At 35.2% G+C, this 21592-nt stretch overlaps 1 long non-coding RNA gene across 3 annotated transcripts in view; it reads right to left on the bottom strand.

Annotated features, from left to right (window-relative positions):
- LOC139361757 (uncharacterized) overlaps positions 1–17769 on the bottom strand; it is a 59609-nt gene extending 41840 nt beyond the window's left edge. For all 3 annotated transcript variants that reach the window (XR_011619359.1, XR_011619360.1, XR_011619361.1), the window contains exons 1-2: positions 17592–17769; positions 14558–14593 (exon numbers count right to left, since the gene is read on the bottom strand). This is a non-coding gene — a long non-coding RNA (uncharacterized lncRNA). The remainder of the gene's footprint in view (positions 1–14557; positions 14594–17591) is intronic.
- Positions 17770–21592: the final 3823 nt, after the last annotated feature.

Raw genomic sequence — 21592 nt, 5'->3', positions numbered from 1 at the left:
AAAATAATGTAAGAGAATTAGAAGACAAGCCAAAGACTGGGAGAAAATATTTGCGAAGACACGTCTGATATAAGACTGTTATCAAAAATATATAAAGAAGACTTAAAACATAACAACAAGAAAATAATACAATTAAAAATGAGAAAAGAATCCATGTTGAAAATTTAATCCAATTTAAAAAATTGTTCATATCCTTCTCCCACTTTATGATAGGGTTGTTTTTTGCTTTTGTTTTTCTTTTGTTTTGTTGGTTTTTTTTTGTCTTTTTTGTTTGTTTGTTTGTTTTTGTAAATTTGTTTAAGTTCCTTGTAGATTCTGGATATTACACCTTTGTCAGATGGATAGATTGAAAAATTTTCTACCATTCTGTAGGTTGCTTGTTCACTCTGAAGATAGTTTATTTTGCTGTGCAGAAACTCTTTAGTTTAATTAGATCCCATTTGTCAATGTTGACTTTTGTTCCCATTGTTTTTGGTGTTTTAGTCATGAAGTCTTTACCCATGCCCATGTACTGAATGGTATTGCCTACGTCTTCTTCTAGGGTTTTTATGGTTTTAGGTTACATTTAAGTCTTTAATCTTTCTTGAGTTTTTTTTTATAAGGTGTAAGGAAGGGGTCCGGTTTCAGTTTTCTGCATATGGCTAGTCAGTTTTCCCAGCACCATTTATTAAATAGGGAATATGTTCCCCATTGCTTATTTTTGTCAGATTTGTTGAATAACAGATGATTGTAGATGTGTGGTATTATTTCTGAGGCCTCTGTTCTGTTCCATTGGTCTACATATCTGTTTTGGTACGAGTATCATTCTGTTTGATTACTGTAGTCTTGTAGTATAATTTGAAGTCAGGTAGTGTGATGCCTCCAGCTATGTTCTTTTTGCTTAGGATTGTCATGGCTATACAGGTTGTTTTTTGGTTTCAGATGAAATTTAAAGTAGTTTTTTTCTAGTTGTGTGAAGAAAGTCAGTGGTAGCTTGATGGGGATAGCATTGAATCTATAAATTCCTTTGGGCAGTATCGCCATTTTCACGATATTGATCCTTCCTATTCATGAGCATGGAATGTTTTTCCATTTGTTTGTGTCCTCTCTTATTTTCTTCCACAGTGGTATGTAGTTCTCCTTGAGGAGGTCCCTCATGTCCCTTTTAAGTAGTATTCCTGTGTATTTTATTTTCTTTGTGGTAATTGTGAATGGGAGTCCACTCATGATTTGGCTGTTTGTCTATTATTGGTGTATAGCAATGTTTGTGATTTTTGCACATTGATTTTGTATCCTGAGACTGCTGAAGTTACTTATCAGCTTAAGGGGATTTGGGCCTGAGATGATGGGGTTCTCAAAATATACAATCATCATCTGCAGAGACAATTTGACTTCCTCTCTTCCTACTTGAATACACTTCTTTTCTTTCTCTTGCCAGGTTGCCCTGGCCAGAACTTCCAATACTATGTTGAATTGGACTGGTGAGAGAGGACATCCTTGTCTTGTGCCGGTTTTCAAAGGGAATACTTTCGACTTTTGCCCATTCAGTATGATATTGTCTATGGGTTTATCATAAATAGCTTTTATTACTTTGAAATATGTTCTATCAATACCTAGTTTATTCAGTGTTTTTAGCATGAAGAGGTGTTGAATTTTATCAAAGGCCTTTTCTGGATCTATTGAGATAATTATGTGGTTTTTGTCCTTGGTTCTGTTTATGTGATGGATTACGTTTTTTGATTTGCATATGTTGAACTAGCTTTGCATCGCAGGGATGAAGCTGACTTGATTGTGGTGGATAAGGTTTTTGATGTGCTGCTGGATTTGGTTTGCCAGTATTTGATTGAGGATTTTTTCACTGGTGTTCATCAGGAATATTGGCCTGAAATTTTCTTTTTTTGTAGCATCACTGTCAGGTTTTGGTACCAGGATGATGTTGGCTTCATAAAATGAGTTAGTGGGGAGCCTCTCTTTTTCTATTTTTTGCAATAGTTTCAGAAGGAATGGTACCAGCTCCTCTTTGTACCTCTGGTATAATTCAGCTGTGAATCCATCTGGTCATGGGCTTTTTTTGGTTGTTAGGCTATTAATTCCTGCCTCAATTTCAGAACTTGTTATTGGTCTGTTTAGGGACTCGACTTCTTTCTGGTTTAGTCTTCGAAGTGTGTACGTGTCCAGGAACATTCTATTTCTTCTAGATTTTCTAGTTTATTTGCATAGAGGTGGTGTTTATAGTATTCTCTAATGGTAGTTTGTTTTTTTGTGGGAATCAGTGGTAATATCCCCTTATTTTTTATTGTGTCTATTTGATTCTTCTCTCTTTTCTTTATTAGTCTGGCTAGCAGTGTATTTTGTTAATCTTTTCAAAAAACCAGCTCCTTGTTTCATTGATTTTTTGAAGGGTTTTTCATGTCTCTATCTCTTTCAGTTCTGCTCTGATCTTAGTTATTTCTTGTCTTCTGCTAGCTTTTGAATTTGTGTGCTCTTGCTTCTCTAGTTCTTTCAACTGTGATCTTAGGTTGTTGACTTTAGACCTTTCTTGCTTTCTGATGTGGGCATTTACTACTGTAAATTTCCCTCTTAACACTACTTTAGCTGTGTCCCAGAGATTCTGGTACGTCGTGCCTTTGTTCTCATTGATTCTAAATAATTTATTTATTTCTGCCTTAATTTCATATTTCCCAGTATTCATTCAGGAGCAGGTTGTTCAGTTTCCATATAGTTGTGTGGTTTTGAGTGTGTTTCTTAATCCTGAGTTCTAATTTGATTGCACTTGATGATTACTTTTATGTGTCAACTTGAGTGGGCCATGGGGTGCTAATATGAAACATTGTTTCTGGATGTGATTGTGAAGGTGTTTCTGGATGAGATTAGCATTTGAATCAATAGATTTAATAAAGCAGATTTTCCTCCCCAATGTGGTTGGGCATCATCTAATGCATTGAGGGCCTGAAGAGAACAAAAGGCAGAGAAAGAAGGAATGCCCTTTGTCCTTACTCATAACTTTAGCTGGGAAATATCTTCTCCTGCTCTCAGACTGGATTTTACATCAACTCCCCTGATTTGCAGACCTTCAGAATAGGGCTGAATTATATACCAGTTTGCCGAAGGCATATTGTGGAACTTTTTCTTGGTCTCCATAATTGTGTGATTCAATTGTGAGGCTCCCAATTCCTCATAATAAATCTATATCTATATCTATCTATATCTATATATCTAATCTATCTCATTTGTTCTGGTTTTCTGGAGAACCTTACTATGGCTACGTAATGTATAAGTCCAACTATATGAAATTCTGGAAAATGCAAAACTATGAAGACAATAAAAATGTAATGATTGTCAAAGGTTACTGGGGAGGGAGGGATTCAAAATGTAGATCATGGGGGAGTTTTAGGGTAGGGAAAGTATATTTTGCACAATATTACAATGTTAGATGTATGTCATTATACATTTGTCAAAACCCATAGAAAGTAAAGCTCTAAGAGTAGACCCTAATGTAAACTATGAACTTTGGGTGGTGATGGTGACGTGTCAGTATAAGATAATCACTGATCACAAATGAACCACTCTGGTGTGCAATGTCAATAGTGGATGAGACTGTGCATGATTGAGGAAGGGGTTATACAGTACCTTTCTGTACTCTCTATTCAATTTTGCTGTGAACATAAAATGGCTCTAAAAACTAAAGCTTTATTAATTAAAAAATAAAAACAAACGGTAATGGAAAAATTTCGTGTGTTTTCCATTGAGTTGAAAAAGAAAAGCCTTAAAAAACAAACAAAACATCCAGCAGCAATTAAAATAATAAAAGGAAGCACGTTCTTCCCTTACTAACAGCACAAAACTATGGACAAAGATTTCTGGAAATAAATTAGTCATAGGTTTAATTACCTTAAGAGTAGAATTAAGATTGTTATTTGCAGACTATTAGCATTTACCTATACCAATCAATAGCAAAACTATTACAACTGATGAGTTCGATGACATTAACAGACACAAAATCAAATTATAAATGTAATAGTATGTCTGTTCATAATTAATTACCATTTATGGAATATAATAACAAAATGAGAGTGCTATATTAGCAAAACCTATCAAGTTCTTACAAGTTAATAAAAAAGTATAAATATCTATGCTGAAAAGGTTTAAACTGTAAAAAAATTACATAGAAAATGCTCATAATAAAAGAAGAGTCAATTCGAACACTTAGATAAAATTAATATTATATAACTTATACTAGGTTAATTATACTATTCTATTGTGTTAGGTTAATTATACCTAATAGCAATCTCATCAAAATTCCAACTTGATTTTTAATTGTTCTCACATAACATATCCTATACAGGAAATAAAAGTCCATATATAAATTAATCTTGAAAAAACTAACAATAAAAACAAGGCAAGAGATTACTTTCCTACATACAACCAAAACAAATAACAATTTTGTGGAATTGGCACAGAAGCAGAAAAACAGACCAACAGAACCAATAAGAAGCCAACCAAGAAATATAATTACATGTGTAATAATGAATCATATGTAATAAATGTAATCTAAAAATTTTTATAGAAAGAACAGATGTAGTAAATTGTTTTGGAAAAAATTGTTAATAATTAAAATCTAATAGTAGCCATACAAATTAATCATAAAGGGGATAACAATCTAAAAGTAACCTAAATGTCAACGTAATTATAATATTTAGCTTTGAAATATATATTTTATAAAATAGAAACAAAAAAGGATTTCCTAAATTTTAAAATACAAACTCTTAGAAAAAATAACTGCTAATAATATCAAGACTAATATCTTCTTAGTGTCTTAATATCTCCTTTAATAAATGACATTATAGACAAAGTTTACAGACCTAGAATACATTGTGGAAAAATATTTGCATTTTCTAAAACTATTTGGAAGAAACACAAGAGACTCCTGCAAACTAGTAAGCATAAAATGAGAATTTCCACTTGAAATATAGAGGCAAATATTTGCACAAATGCTAGGTATAGAAAAAGGAATCCAAAAGGCCAACAGGAATATGAATAGATGATAAAAACCATCAGTAATCAGAGAAGAGTAAGCCAACACAATGAAATATTTTATGCCAATTACATTATCAAAAAATTGAAACTTGATTATTAAAAGTATTAGCAGGGATGGTTGTAGAAACTCTCAGGTATAGCCATAGAGAATATAATAGATGCAGCTATTCTGGGGAGTAAATCTTAGAACTTGGTCAAATTAAGTGTTCTTAAATATTATGAGCATTATTAATGCTGATACTGCTGAACATCTGTAAGAAATTCTCATATAGACAAATATAATCAGCTTCTATATCCATGGGTTCTGCATTCATGGATTCAACCAACCAAGAATTGAAAATACAACAGGCTGGGCGTGGTGGCTCACGCCTGTAATCCCGACACTTTAGGAGGTTGAGGCAAGCCGGTTGCCTGAGTTCAGGAGTTTAAGACCAGCCTGGCCAACATGGTGAAACCACGTCTGTACTAAAAACACAAAAGCTAGCCAGGTGTGGTGGTGGGTGCGTGTAATCCCAGCTACTCGGGACATTGAGGCAGGAGAATATTTTGAACCTGGGAGGCGAAGGTTACAGTGAGCTGAGACTGCGCCACTGCACTCCAGCCTGGGCAACAAGAGAGAAATTTGGTCTCAAAAAACAAACAAACAAAAAAGCAACTCCTTTTTTTTTTTTTTTCATTTGCTTGATAGATCTTTTTCCATTCTTTTACTTTGACCCTCTATGTGTTCATGCACAGATTCAACCAACCATGAACCATGAATTGAAAATACAACAGTCTGGGCATGGTGGCTTATACCTGTAATCCCAACACTTTGGGAGGTCAAGGCAGGAGGGTTGCCTGAGGTCAGGAGTTCAAGACCAGCCTTGTCAACATGGTGAAACCCTGTCTCTACTACAAATACAAAAATTACCCAGGCGTGGTGGTGTGTGCCTGTGATCCCAGCCACTCAGGAGGCTGAGGCAGGGGAATTGCTTGAACCAAGGAGGGGGAGGTTGCTGTGAGCCAAGATCACGCCCCCAGCCTGGGCGACAGAGTGGAACTCAGTCTCAAAAAAGAAACAAAGAAAGAAACACACACACACACACACACACACACACACACACACAGAAAGCACAACAATGCAACAATAAATAACGTAGATAAAAATAGTACAAGTATGTACACAGCATTTACATTGCATTAGGTATTATAAGTAATCCAGCAATGACCTACAGCATGCAGGAGAATATTCATAGGTTATATATAAATACTATACTATTTTACATAAGAGATTTGAGCATCCATGGATTTTGGTATCCACAGGCTTTCCTGGAACAAATTGCCCTGGATATTGAATAACTACTGTACATAGAAAAGTGTATTTATCATAACATCCTTTGTATTAGGTGATGTAGAGTAGCCCACGTCATAGGTTTCTATCAGTGGTTTGAGAGGCAAAATGTAGCAGGTGCATGACACAGATTACTATGCAAGAGTTAGAAGTAAACAATGAGATACATGTACTTGGCAATCCAAATTAATTTTTTTTAATTATAGTGTTGAGTAAGAAAAAAATAGTATTATACATTTGTACATATATACAGGTGGTTTTTGACTTACAATGGGCTTGCCTCTGGGTAAACCCATGGTAAGTTCAAAATATCCTAACTTTTGACTCATGATACTTTCAACTTGAGTTTATCATGAAATAACCCTCCTGAAAGTTATGGAATTACTGAATAAGTATTGCTTTCACACCATTGTAAGACTGAAAAATCGTAAGTCAAAATAATGTAAGTCTGTGACCATCTGTAAATATATAATACATTAAAATTTATATATAAATGTATACAAATTAAAAATATATAAGTGCAAAGCAATATACATTTTAAGTGAACATATGTAAGCAAATCTTTTATATACATTAGAATGATTATCTAGAAATAAAACAAGAAGTCTTGTACACATAATTAAACAAAATTTCAGAAATTTGATAAACAACCTTTTGCATCAAACAATTCTTCTCAACTCATAGATCAAAATAGCTATATACATATACATACACACAAATATCTCATATATATGTCATATATATTTTATATATATACACACACACATACTGATTACCTAAACCAAAGAGATTCTTCAGTTTTTAATACTGAAAATTAAGCTGTTATTTAAGATAAAGCTATTATTTATCACAGACTTTTAAAAACATATTGGAGTCTAAGTAGGAGCATAATATTTATCATTTCATCTCTTTTCTCAAAAACTACCTGAAGTATGGTAGTTTCTCATTCTATTATATTTAGATTATTTTGGGAGACAAACTGAATTTCCTACTTATATTGGCAAAACTACTAGGGCTGAAACTATCAAAGTTCGGAAGTTAACAAGACTAAAACCAATAGTCAATAGCTTAATAGGAAATGGACTCATCATAACTTGTACAAGTTCTAATAAAACCTCTATTCATCTAGTTGAAAAATCCAAGAAGTTGTATTGTTTTAGGATCTCTGGTCTGTAAATAAACAGCTATTTTTTTTTTCTTTCCACTGGTAGTAGAATAAAATACTATGCTATCTCTAATACCACTATTTTATAGTTCTGATTTCTTTAGGTGGCCCTCTACATACAGAGAGTAACAAATAATTGTTTGTGCTTCAGTTATTTACTATGGTATCCTCCTAAATTTCTCAAGTCTTAAAACAGGATGCTAAGAGTCTCATAGTTGCCTGAGATTATTTTTAAATCCAACATAGAGATGAACTTTGACACATCCTAAAAATGAGATGATATTTTAAAATGTGTTAATCTATTAACCTGGTCAAGTACTTAGTGTGCTAACTCATCTTTTTGGGAATCATTAGAGACCAGTAACTTATCATAGTTTACTTTGCCCAATGACATAAAGCTATCCATCTTGCAATAGCAGGAGCAGCTAAAATTTCTGAACAATTAGGATTTCCTCCTACTTATTTTCTCCTCTATCCATTTATATTTGTTATTGTAATATTTTAAACTTAGCTACAACTTTTTCATTACCTGAAAAAGGATAAACATATGTCCATATAGCTTGGTATAAAAACTGATATGGTTAGGCTTTGTGTCCCTGCTCAGATTTCATCCCCATAAACCCCATGTGTCAAAGGAGAGATCAGGTGGAGAAAAATGGATCATGGGAACTGTTTTCCCCATGCTATTTACCTAATAATGAGTGAGTTCTCATGATATCTGGTGATTTTATAAAATCACCAGTGTTTGGTAGCTCTTCCTGCATTCATTCTTCTTCCTGTCACCTTGTGAAGAAGGTGCCTTGCTTCCCCTTCCCCTTCCACCATGATTGTGAGTTACCTGAGGTCTCCCCAGCCATGCAAACTGTGAGCCAATCAAACATCTTTCCTTTATAAATTACCCAGTCTTTGGCAGTTCTTTATACCTGTGTGAAATTGGACTAATACTGTAAATTGGTACTGTGGAAAGTGGAGTAGTGCTATAAAGATACCAAAAAATGTAGAAGCAACTTTGGAACTGGGTAACAGGCAGAGGTTGAAACAGTTTGGAAGGCTCAGAAGACAGGAAGGTGTGGAAAAGTTTGAAACTTCCTAGAGACTTGTTGAATGGCTTTGACCAAAATGCTATAAGTGATATGGACAATGTAGTCCAGGCTGAATTGGTCTCAGATAAAGATGAGGAACTTTTTGGGAACTGGAATAAAGATGATTCTTGCTATGCTTTAGCAAAGTGACTGGTAGCATTTTGCCCCTGCCCTAGAGATCTGTGGAACACTGAACTTCATGGAGATAATTTAGGGTAACTAGTGGAAGACATTTATAAGCAGCAAAAAATTCAAGATATGACCTGAGTGCTCTTAAAAGCATTCAGTTTTACACATTCATAAAGAGATGGTTTGGAATTGGAACTTATGTTTAAAAGGAAAGCAGAGCATAAACGTTTGGAAAATTGGCAGCCTAACAATGCAATAGAAAAGGAAAGCCTATTTTCTGGGAAGAAATTCAAGCCAGCTGGAGAAATTTGCATAAGTAACAAGGAGCCAAATGTTAATGGACAAGACAGTGTCTCCAGAGCAAGTCAGAATTCTTCATGGCAGCACCTCCCATTATAGGCCTGGAGGCCTAGGAAGAAAATGGTTTAGTGGGCCGGTCCCAGAGCCTTGCTGCTTTGTGCAGTATTTGGACTTGGTTCCCTGTGTTTTGGCCACTCAAGCCATGGCCAAAATGGGAGAAGGTACAGCTCAGGTTGTTGTTTCAGAGGGTAGAAGCCCCAAGTCTTGGCTGCTTCCATGTGGTGTTGGGCCTGCAGGAGTGCAGAATTAAAGAATTGAGGTTTGGAAACTCCACTTAGATTTTAGAGGATTACAAAAATGCTTGGATGTCCAGACAGAAATTTGCTGCAGAAATTTGCTGTGGAGCCCCTGTAGAGAACATTTTCTAGGACAATATAGAAGAGAAATGTAGGGTCAGAGCCCCCACGCAGAGTCAACACTGGGGCACCACCTAGTGGAGTTCTGAGAAGAGGGCCACTGTCCTCCAGACTCCAGAATGTTAGATCAACCAACAACTTGCACTATATACCTAGAAAAGCGAAAGACACTCAATGGCAGCCAATTGAAAGCAGTCAGGAGGGAGGCTGTACCCTGCAAAGTCACAGAGGTGGAGCTACCCAAGGCTGTGGGAGCCCATCTCTTGCATCAACATGACCTGGATGTGAGACACAGAGTTGGAGGAGACGGTTTCAGAGCTTTAGCATTTGACTACCATATTGGCTTTCAAATTTGCCTGAGGCCTGTAGCTCCTTTGTTTTGTCCAAGTTATCCCATTTACAATGGGTGTATTTACTCAATGCTTATACCCCCATTGTATCTAGGAAGTAATAAACTTGATTTTGGTTTCACATTCTAATAGGCAGAAGAGATTTGCCTTGACTCAGGTGAGACTTTGGACCTGGACATTTGGGTTAATGCTGGAATGAATTAAGACTTTGCAGGACAGATTAGAATGCATGATTGACTTTGACATAAGGGACATGAGATTTGGAAGAAGCCAGTGTAGAATGATAGAGTTAGGCTTTGTTTCCCCACCCAAAGCTCTTCTTGAATTATAATCCCCATAATCCCCATTATCCCTACGTGTTAAGGGAGAGACCAGGTGGAGGCAATTGTATCATGGGGACACCTCCCCTCATGCTATATTATGATACTGAGTGAGCTCTCATGAGACATGATGGTCTTATAAGGGGATCTTCCCACTTCTCTAGCCACTTCTCCTTCGTGCCACCTTGTGAAGAAGGTGACTTGCTTCCCCTTCCCTTCTGCCATGATTGGAAAATTCCAGCTTGTCTCTGCAGCTACAAGGCATCCATTTTACTTTAGCTATAGTTTATAAACACTTGCCATCTGTTGAGAACATCCCCTCTCTGTTCCATCTCCAATATTCAGGATGAATAAAATAAGTGGTATTCTGAAACTAAAATTAGCAAAACCCTCAGAGATCCTCAAACTGATGTGGACTAAGATGATTTTATTGACTAACATCAAAGAGATCCACTCCTTTAGAATAGTATCATCTCTCCCCTTATAAGTTAGCAAGGGATCATACCCTGTATATTAGTCTGTTCTCATGCTGCTATGAAGAAATACCTGAGAATGGGTAATTTATGAAAAAAAAAAAAATGTTTAATTGATTCACAGTTCCGCATGGCTGGGTAGGCCTAAGGAAACTTACAATCATGGTGGAAGACACCTTTTCACAGGGAAACTGGAGAGACAAATGAGAACCAATCAAAGCAGGAAACCTTTAATAAAACCATCAGATCTTATGAGAACTCACTATCATGAGAGTAGTATGGGGGAAACAGCCCCCATGATTCGGTTATTTCTACCTAGCCCTGCCCTTTACACATGGGGATTATTACAATTCAAGGTGAAATTTGGGTGGGGACACAGAGCCAAATCACATCACCTGACATCTGTAAATAGCGACATCATTTCTAGATTCTACCTTATTATAGTGAAATACGGCCAAAAACTGCAAGGGAATCAAACAATGTATTCAGTCTTATCATCAACATGAGTGAGCAACCTTTCATTAACTTCCTATAAGCAACTCTTATATGACCTAAAACTTGAACACCTGGTTTTTGGAAGAGAAATCAAAGCAATGTGTCCCTTGAACTCCAAATAGAAAGGATGTTATTGGTTAATAGTAATTAATAGAACAGTGAAATTTCAAAAGATTGATTCTTGGATTCACATGTTCTGACTGAAGATCTCAAGCTTTACAGAAAAAGGGAATTTTTAAAAGAAATTTTTATCCAAGGCTTCAAATAAAATATGTAATTCCCTGAAGTAGATAGAATTCACAATAATTTCATGGAATGGACATCAAAATGACCAGAGTTGTATATTTTCACACCTTATTCTTCTAGATTTTGTTCCTTATAACACACTTATTTTCTTTTCTCATAGCTTCTTTAAGGTTTTGGATTGTTATATCTTACTACAATGCCTATAACACTTTATTTTTAATAATGATCTTGGTATTCTGTCATTCTTTGTTAGGAGTACAATAACATTTGAATTTAGTTAAGATTTGGCAAAAATATTTAATCAAATAAAGTTTTGGATTTTTCACTCATGTTTTCTTGAGCTCCACAAAGCTTTCTCTGGTGCCAGTTTTTTAAAATAAATTATTTAATTTGCAGGTTATTTGGAGTCAATCAATCCTAACAGACATTTAGACAAAAAAAAAAAATAGTATGAAAGATCACACAAAAACCAAACACTCTATCACATCATACCTACAACATGTTCCTATATTCATCTAAATAACACTTGGAAACTTCTGTGGGAGTTATTTTTTGTCACTGTGGTTTTATAGATATAAATCTTGGAAAAGAACTATGAAACATATGTTGTATATTTGAAAATATTCTTACTTTTACAGACATTAAAGTAAGTATACAATTTAGATCAACTCAGTTCTTTTGCTCAAAATGTATCTAATTATCTCTATATTAAATATTTTATCATCTGGTGCCAGACCACTCACAATAAGTACTTCAAAAAAAAGTTACAATATGATTCAACAACCTTAGAGAGGTGTTTGGGCCACAGTCACACCATTGGGTGGTCCACAAAGACAGGTGTGGAATTTATAGCATAAATACCTATTGGCTAATTACACCAAACACTGGACAGGAATTGGCTCTTTTAAAAAAACTGCCTGTCTTAACAATAGTCCCTAATATGACCAAGGGAGTATTCTGGCCCCTCTTTTTTGTCTCATGGAAAAAGTGGTTGTTAGATTAATTGAAGAAGAAAGTGAAATTTGAATAAGAACTTAATTCAAGGGAGAACCTTGAATGTGATTATATTCTCAAGCATCTTATTTCATAATTAAAAACAGCCTACAATATTGAGGAATAGGCATCATGTCCTTCAGAGAATAGCAGGCGCTCTACGCACACTAAGACTTACTCACTTGAGAGGGCTATGACATTGTATAAGTCATGGTTTCTAATAGAGTTGCTATGCAAATAATCCTGGTGTCTCAAGAGGTAACACATGTTTTCTTATGGAAAAATTTTTTACTTACATCACTCAGATAGCTCTGCAATCTTTAACATTTCTAAAATAGTCAAGACTGCCCCTAGTGGTACTGGTACCAAAACAGAGATATAGACCAATGGAACAGAACCGAGTCCTCAGAAACAATACCACACATCTACAGCCATCTGATCTTTGACAAACCTGAGAGAAACAAGAAATGGGGAAAGGATTCCCTATTTAATAAATGGTGCTGGGATAATTGGCTAGCCATAAGTAGAAAGCCTAAACTGGATCCTTTCCTTACTCCTTATACGAAAATTAATTCAAGATGGATTAGAGACTTAAATGTTAGACCTATTACCATAAAAACCCTAGAGGAAAACCTAGGTAGTACCATTCAGGACATAGGCATGGGCAAAGACTTCATGTCTAAAACACCAAAAGCAACAGCAGCAAAAGCCAAAATTGACCAATGGGATCTAATTAAACTAAAGAGCTTCTGCACAGCAAAAGAAACTACCATCAGAGTGAACAGGCAACCTACAGAATGGGAGAAAATTTTTGCAATCTACTCATCTGACAAAGGGCTAATATCCAGAACCTACAAAGAACTCAAACAAATTTACAAGAAAAAAACAAACAACCCCATCAAAAAGTGGGCAAAGGATATGAACAGACATTTCTCAAAAGAAGACATTCATACAGCCAACGGATGCATGAAAAAATGCTCATCATCACTGGTCGTCAGAGAAATTCAAATCAAAACCACAATGAGATACCATCTCACACCAGTTAGAATGGCGATCATTAAAAAGTCAGGAAACAACAGGTGCTGGAGAGGATGTGGAGAAATAGGAACACTTTTACACTGTTGGTGGGATTGTAAACTAGTTCAACCATTATGGAAAACAGTATGGCGATTCCTCAAGGATCTAGAACTAGATGTACCATATGACCCAGCCATCCCATTACTGGGTATATACCCAAAGGATTATAAATTTTGCTGCTATAAAGACACATGCACACGTATGTTTATTGCGGCACTATTCACAATAGCAAAGACTTGGAATCAACCCAAATGTCCATCAGTGACAGACTGGATTAAGAAAATGTGGCACATATACACCATGGAATACTATGCAGCCATCAAAAAGGATGGGTTTGTGTCCTTTGTAGGGACATGGATGCAGCTGGAAACCATCATTCTTAGCAAACTATCACAAGAACAGAAAACCAAACACCGCATGTTCTCACTCATAGGTGGGAACTGAACAATGAGATCACTTGGACTCGGGAAGGGGGACATCACACGCCGGGGCCTATCATGGGGAGGGGGGAGGGGGGAAGGATTGCATTGGGAGTTATACCTGATGTAAGAGACGAGTTGATGGGTGCCGACGAGTTGATGGGTGCAGCACAGCAACATGGCACAAGTATACATATGTAACAAACCTGCATGTTATGCACATGTACCCTAGAACTTAAAGTATAATAATAATAATAAATAAATAAATAAATAAATAAATAAAAAGAAATATAATGTAAAAATAAAAATAAAAATAAAATAGTCAAGAAACAAATCATAAAATATTCAGCAAATATCCAAACATCAGATTTTTCAGGCTATTTGATATGAGATCTCTTCTCCTGGTTTCTTGGCTCATGATTCAGAAGTGAAGTATGTATTGTTATTACTATCTTTCTCCTACTATTTATACTATTTATACATATTGCTCAAATATATGCTATCCCAAGCCTAAACTGCTGTTATTATAGAGCCAATATCTCATTAAATGAGCCATCAAGTAGTCAATGAACAGAAAGCACAATGCTTCCAGAGCTAAGAATGACCCCCTGAAGCTTGTGAATTCATCACACTCTTATGGAATAATGATTTTGACTCTTTCGCAGGCTAAAATATGACCACGGGGGAGAACACCTCCAACCATACACTGAAAACTAAGAGTGTCTTTGGTCACATAAATCACTCACCTCTGTCCCAGGAAATTCCTGCCCAGGAAGATAAAGCTACAAAGAAAGAAATAACTTTACTGTTTTCTTCAGAAATTTTATGCAAATTAATTTTATTAGACAAAGTTCTCTTCCCTCAAAGCAATAGATTATTAACTAGGACAAACAACTCACTTATCAATAAATCCATTTACTTATCCAGACTCATTTTCAGATTCTCATTTGGTTATATTCACCAATTTGAACTACGATGCCAACAACTTTACCTAATCATAGTCAGATCCCCATCTTAAATAACGTGTTATATCACTTGAGCCAGGATTGCAAAATCATATAAACTTTCTCCCTGCTCTCCCCTTCTGAGACTAACTACACTTATGTCAAGAGAATGGTCTTCCTTATTACTGTAGATCTGATAAACTGAGTTTAACTTGATCAACAGATTAAGATTGAGCTTGCCTTGATCAATCTCATATATATGGGAATTGCAAATTGCAATGAAATTAGGGAAGAAATCTCAGTTTTCCACCTGGACAATCAGATGGTTAGATATGTCAAAACAGTACATTATTATAAGCAAAAGTATTTTTAGTATATTGTCTTTTATGAAAGTTGAATTTCTATATATTATAATTTACCTGAACCCAGTAAAGATATCTCTTGCAATAATGAACATTAAACTTACTTTTCAAGTCTTTTGTAATTAATGTGATTGTTATGCCTGATAATTCATGACCTGTATTTTTTCCTTTTCCTTTAAGAAAGTATTCAAATAAATCTAAGGAGTATAAAATTACCTATACAAATTACTTATAAAATGGTTTTAAGAGTTACTATGCTTTAAAGGTATCGATTTTTATATTTTAAGGTAATTTATAATAGAATAACTAATGGATACCAAAATATATCAAAGGGAAGCAAATTGATCACTTGGACATTTTGAAAGCATAAAATATAATTCAAAAATAAACAAATACCTTCTAGTTTCTAAAACTTTCATAACTGTGTTAGATATGTCCGTTGTCGGCATCCTAACAGCATTTTTATATTTAACATTTCTAGTGGTCACACAAAAAAATTAAATAACTTCAAAAAATATTTTTCAATCATTATACATTTTAAAGCAATCCTGATTTTTAAAGAAGAATAACTCACAAATGGAAGTAGACATGTGAAAAAAAAGAAAAGAAAAAAACAGATAGCTTGATGCGGAGACTCACGCCTATAATCCCAGCACTTTGGGAGAGTGAGGTGGGAAGATAGCTTGATTGCAGGAGTTCAAGACCAGCCTGGGAAACATAGCAAGACCTTGCCTCTACAAAATACATAAAAATTTGAAAGGGATGGTGGCCTATGCCTGTAATCTCAGCTACTCAGCAAGCTGAAATGAGAAGATGACTGGAGCCCAGGAGTTTGAGGGTGCAGTGAACCACTATTGTGCCACTAAACTCCAGCCTAAGCAACAGAGCAGAAACATGAATAATGAAAATAAGAATAAAAAGCCCACGAAAAAATAATTGAATATTTATTATTCTGAAACAGTTTGGAAAGCATGATCCAGGATATACGTATTTTAACACTTCTCTTTTCTGAAGTGCCAATGGAGCTTGATTCAGATTTGTTCCAAAAGGAAATTTAGTGCCTCTTAATTTATCAAGGCAAAGTAATTAAATAATAATCTGTAACATCTAGTCTTTTAAGTGCAAATTATTGTCTCATAAAATAAACCATGAAATGCAAATTGTAAAATAAAAAGTTGAGATTTTTTTTTCTATATGCAGAGTTTTGCCTGATATGAATGCTTATATGTATGCTTATACAGGAATTGTATATCCAAACAACCTGAAACAATTCTGCTGATCCTATACTTTGAAATTTTTTCAAATAATGTTTATTTTGTACAGCAGATGATTTACTGTATCTGTTAATTTTCTATTCTCTTCATAGAAAATGATTCACATTTATGTGTTGAAACATCAGTAATATTCCATTATAAATCAAAGAGGCCTATCTGAAAATGATTAGGTATAATTTGACTTAGACAGAAAATTCAACCATTTAAATATGTTTATTGAATATAGTAAATAAATCGGCATCCCTTAAATTTTCAACTCTGTTATAAATAGCAATAGTTACTGTAGTTAGTTATACTGTGCTCCCCCTATTCTTCAAGAAAGACAGTCTGCACTGAAATCACCATTTTATTCGTAGTAAATATTTAAACAAATTGAAGTAACATTTTTTGTTGCATCTTTAAGATTTTTTAATTACTTTTATATATATATATATCCTATTAATGTGCATGCCAGCTCTTAGAGGCTTCCTGAAAAACGACGGTTCATATCATGTCAGGGATAGTCCTTCTGCGAAAATAGCAATTAGAAAGTGTTTGGTAGAGAAATCTATTAAGGCTTCACACGGTGGCTCAGGCTTATAATTCCAACTAATTGGGAGGGTAAGGTAGGAGGATTGCTTGAGCCCAGCAGTCTAAGGCTGTAGTGCGTGCAAGGGTTGATTACAGCACTGCACTCTAGCCTGGAGACAGAGTGACACCTGACTCTAAAAACAAAACAAAATAAAACAAAGAAGGAACAAATAAAGGAAAAAAAGAGAAATTTGTCGCACAGAAAATGAATAATTGAATATAGAGATCTCTCTTTTGCCTAGATTCCCTGGACCTGTAATATGTGGGACCATTTTTTTACTTGAAATTTGGTCCTTTGAGATAATAATTAAATTTGGATACTACAGGTCTTACTACAAATCATTGTTATAAAACTATGTGAGGTCAACCTTTGGTTAAAAACATTTGCAGAAATAAAAGACCTCTAGTGAGTGATATTATTGGCTGTTCACTCTTGGAAGTGCAAGACAGCCTTATTTTCTCACCTACTTGAATCCAATAAAAGCTACTTAAATATGTTACTACCTCTCTTATCATCTAATCACCAAAATAACCATGAGAGAGCATGTGGAAATGACTTTTTCTACATCTGGAAGACCATTCCATTTCAAACTCTAACCACTCTTTTCCACAAGGTTAAATTCTGCTCACCTTTGAAAAAAGCATACCTTATTGAAGCCATTCCACTCCCCTAAGACTCAGTTAGATCCCCTTGATAAGCACTTCACATTTTATAGTTATTTATATTTTATTGAGTACAGTTATAAACTGCAGAGAGAAATTTCAGTCAAGACAGACTGTGTATACTATGTGGTCCCATAAGATTATATTGAAACTGAAAAATTCCTGTTGCCTAGTGATGTCATAGTGGTTGTAGGGTCTTAGTGGCCCACGTTATTCGTTTGTCTGTGAGTAAACAAATTGGTGTAAACAAATCTACTGCTCTGACAGCTGTATAAAATTATAGCATATACAATTATATATAGTACATAGTAATTGATAAAAATAATAAATGACTATGTTACTGGCTTGTGTATTTACTATATTATACTTTTCTTGTTATGATATAGTGTACTTCTTATTTTAAAAAGGTAAATGTAAATAGTATCAGGCAAGTCTTTCAGGAGGTATTCCAGAAGAAGATATCGTTATTCTAAGCGACGAGAGCTCTATACGTGATACTGCCTCTGAAAACCTTCCAATAGGATGACATGTGGAGACGGAAGACAGTGATATTGATGATTCTGACCCTGTGTAGACCTAAAGTAATGCGTGTGTTTGTGTTTTAGCTTTTAATGAAAAGTTTAAAAACTAAAAATAAATTTTGAAAGTTTAAGTAGATAAAAGCTTACAGAATAAGGATAAAAAATAAAATAGTTTTGTGCAGTGCTTTTGTGTTTGAAACTGTTATTGTAAGAGTCAAAAAGTTAAACAAATTAAAAAAAGTTTCAAATAGAAAAGTTACACTAAGCTCAGGTTAATTTATTACTGAAGACAGAAAAATATTTTAAAATAAATTTAGTATGGCCTAAGTGTAGTGTTTATAAAGACTACAGTAGGGCACGGTAATGCTCTAGGCTTTCACATTAGCTCAACACTCACTGACTTACCTGGAGCAACTTACAATACTTCAAGCCCCATTCATGGTAGGTGCCCTACATAGTTATACCATTTTTAATCTATTGTACGGTATTTTTACTGCACCTTTTGTATGTTTTTTATATGATCAGATATACACATACTTAACATTGTGTTACAATTGCCTACAGTATTCAGTACAGTAGCAGGTTATACAAGTTTGTAGCCTATAAGCAATTGGGTATACCACCTAGCCTAGGTGTTAGTAGGCTATACAATCTAAGTTTGCATACGTGCAGTCTATGATTTTCCCACAGTGACAAAATCACCTATGGACTTACTTCTGAGAATGTTTTCCTGTTATTAAACAAAGCATGATGGTATTTCAATGTGGTGTGTCTCTCTCCTGCAAGACTAAAATTCTGATGACTCACATTTTTGTCTTGTTACCTATTATATTACAAATACTTAGCAAAGTAATGGTCTATAATCAATAAATATTATTTGAGGAAATACCAGTGTAACCTCAAGCAAGTTGAAATGTGTTTTTATTTTTCCATGAATATGGCCTACCTGGAAAATGGATTATTAATTTATTAAATTAGCTTGGTAAATTTATACCATAAATCATAGGAAATCCTGAGACTGATACTGGCGATTACCTAAGTAGTCAGACAGATGTGTGTGTCCAAAACACTAGAGAGTGGTCAGAGGAATATAAACGGACTTAGGTATATAAGGAAATTAGTGTCATAAAAAGTATAACAGAGTAGCCATGGCTTCTACTGTCACTGCCACTTTTGCTGTGGAACCCCTGTCCCCAAACTAATTGCTCCTGAAAAGCAACGTGTAGAAGACTAAGTAGGAGCTGGAAGAGAATGATGAAGAGAAGCTAGATGAAAGCATGCAGAAGAGACCATGGGGCCTAACCAAGATAATTGCATAGAGGGCCCAGTCTGCAGTCAGAGCCACTTTTGATATCTCCCTCCTTATGGCTCAAAAAATGCACAGGTTTTCTGGGGCAGCCTTGTGGACTGGGGTTACTTCCATTATATTCCTGGTTTTTCATGTTGTCTTTGAGGCTGAGAAGTTACAAATGGAGCAAGAGCAGCAATGCCAACAAAGGCAGATACTTCTAAGGGCTGCCACGGGCTGCCAGGAGGCATGCCAGGGTCTCTAGCTCCACTTCCTGGAAAGATTTCAATTATTACTGCAGTATTTGAGCTGTCTTGGTAGCAGAAGTTTGAAATTAAGTTGTTTGAACTGCTGATTTTTTTGAATTTTTTTTTTTTTTTTCACTTTTGCACGTTAGTCTACCTAAACCTGGGGAGAATTCTCCCTAGATTGTCTTATGGAGAAACTTAACTTGCAAATGTGCCCTCCACACTATACCGACTTACTTCCCCTATCTTCACTCTTGTAACAGAATGAAGCCTTGCAGATGGTTATTCCACCTCTGGCCACCCACTCCTTTCACCAAATAGCTCCTAAGTGGAAGATCTCACTTTTCCATCGTGGGAAAGGAACTTATGACAGTGGGAGGGATGTGCCGCTGGCCACTAATGACTGTTTTATTTATTTTTATTTGTTTAGAATAGAGCTATAGGGAAGGGCTATGCACACAATATGGAATAGACAAAATTCATTACAACTGTAATGTAAAGCAGCAACCATGAATCCCCATGTACATTGGAGAGGAGAGAGGTTGACAACAGCTTCAGCCACAGGATGGGACTGTGGAGGACAGGACAGGAGCTCCTTTCCTGTGCACATTTTGTCTATTAGAATTGTGTGTGTGTGTGTAAAGAAAACCAGAAGCCAGTGTTCACTTTTTGTATTTAAATATTAAAAATAATTCCAACTGAAACAATATAGAATAATTACTTAAACTAGATTTTACTTGAGCAGATGGCAACTAAAAATGAGAAAAATTTGCTCACTGATAGGGAATGGCACTGTGTTCTCATCTATAATTAATTCTCTATCTGTGTAAAATAAACATTCTTACTTGATTTTTTTTTTCCTATTGTGTCTGTCAGCCAAATTATTGTCATATTTTGGGTATTAAAAACAACCTGAAAACTTTACATGAATTAATATAAAAATAAGAGAAATACTAAATCCATCATCTTCTGTTTCTCTAAACAGCTTCATAAATTAGTGATGATACATAACACTTGCACAAACACACTGAAAAATTTAGGGACATGGATGCAGCTGAAAACCATCATTCTTAGCAAACTATCACAAGAACAGAAAACCAAACACCGCATGTTCTCACTCATAGGTGGGAACTGAACAATGAGATCACTTGGACTTGGGAAGGGGAACATTACACACCGGGGCCTATCATGGGGAAGGGGGAGGGGAGAGGGATTGCATTGGGAGTTATACCTGATGTAAATGACGAGTTGATGGGTGCTGACAAGTTGATGGGTGCAGCACAGCAACATGGCACAAGTATACATATGTAACAAACCTGCACGTTATGCACATGTACCCTAGAACTTAAAGTATAATAATAAAAAATAAAAAATAAAAAAAAAATTCAACAACTATATCCATGACATTTTTCTAAGCATTTGCTTCAGAAAACTGAGCACAAACAAAGGCAAATGTATCATACAGTGGAATAAAACTTGAATGGGAACTTTAGTCTCTTGTTCTGAGATTCCAATAAATCCTAACTTGTGACCTAACATAGAGTACAATCAGCCATGATAGAAATTAATGTTGTCTTTATCTATCTGAAATTATTCCTTGACAGATGTTATATTCAAAGATTGTGCTACAAATTATATATTTTATGTTGTAGATTTATAATATTTCTGATCCTCCATTATACTTACCATATTTCAAGTGTTCTATGCACACCTCTGGGGATGGTCAACATCAATTCACCGCATACCCACATACTCAGTTACACACACAAACTCATTTAACTGATGAGAAAGGAGACTTCCATCATGGAGTTTGACCAAAGACATTAACGTAGTTATTTGAAAAATATAATGAGCATTATTACCTGCTGGAAATTACACACACACACACAGACACACACACACACGCACACA

Source organism: Macaca nemestrina, chromosome 2, assembly GCF_043159975.1.
Source record: "Macaca nemestrina isolate mMacNem1 chromosome 2, mMacNem.hap1, whole genome shotgun sequence".
Lineage (NCBI taxonomy): Eukaryota > Metazoa > Chordata > Mammalia > Primates > Cercopithecidae > Macaca > Macaca nemestrina.
The sequence above is the reverse complement of the archived record's forward strand: the minus strand, read 5'-3'. Positions and strand labels throughout refer to the sequence as shown.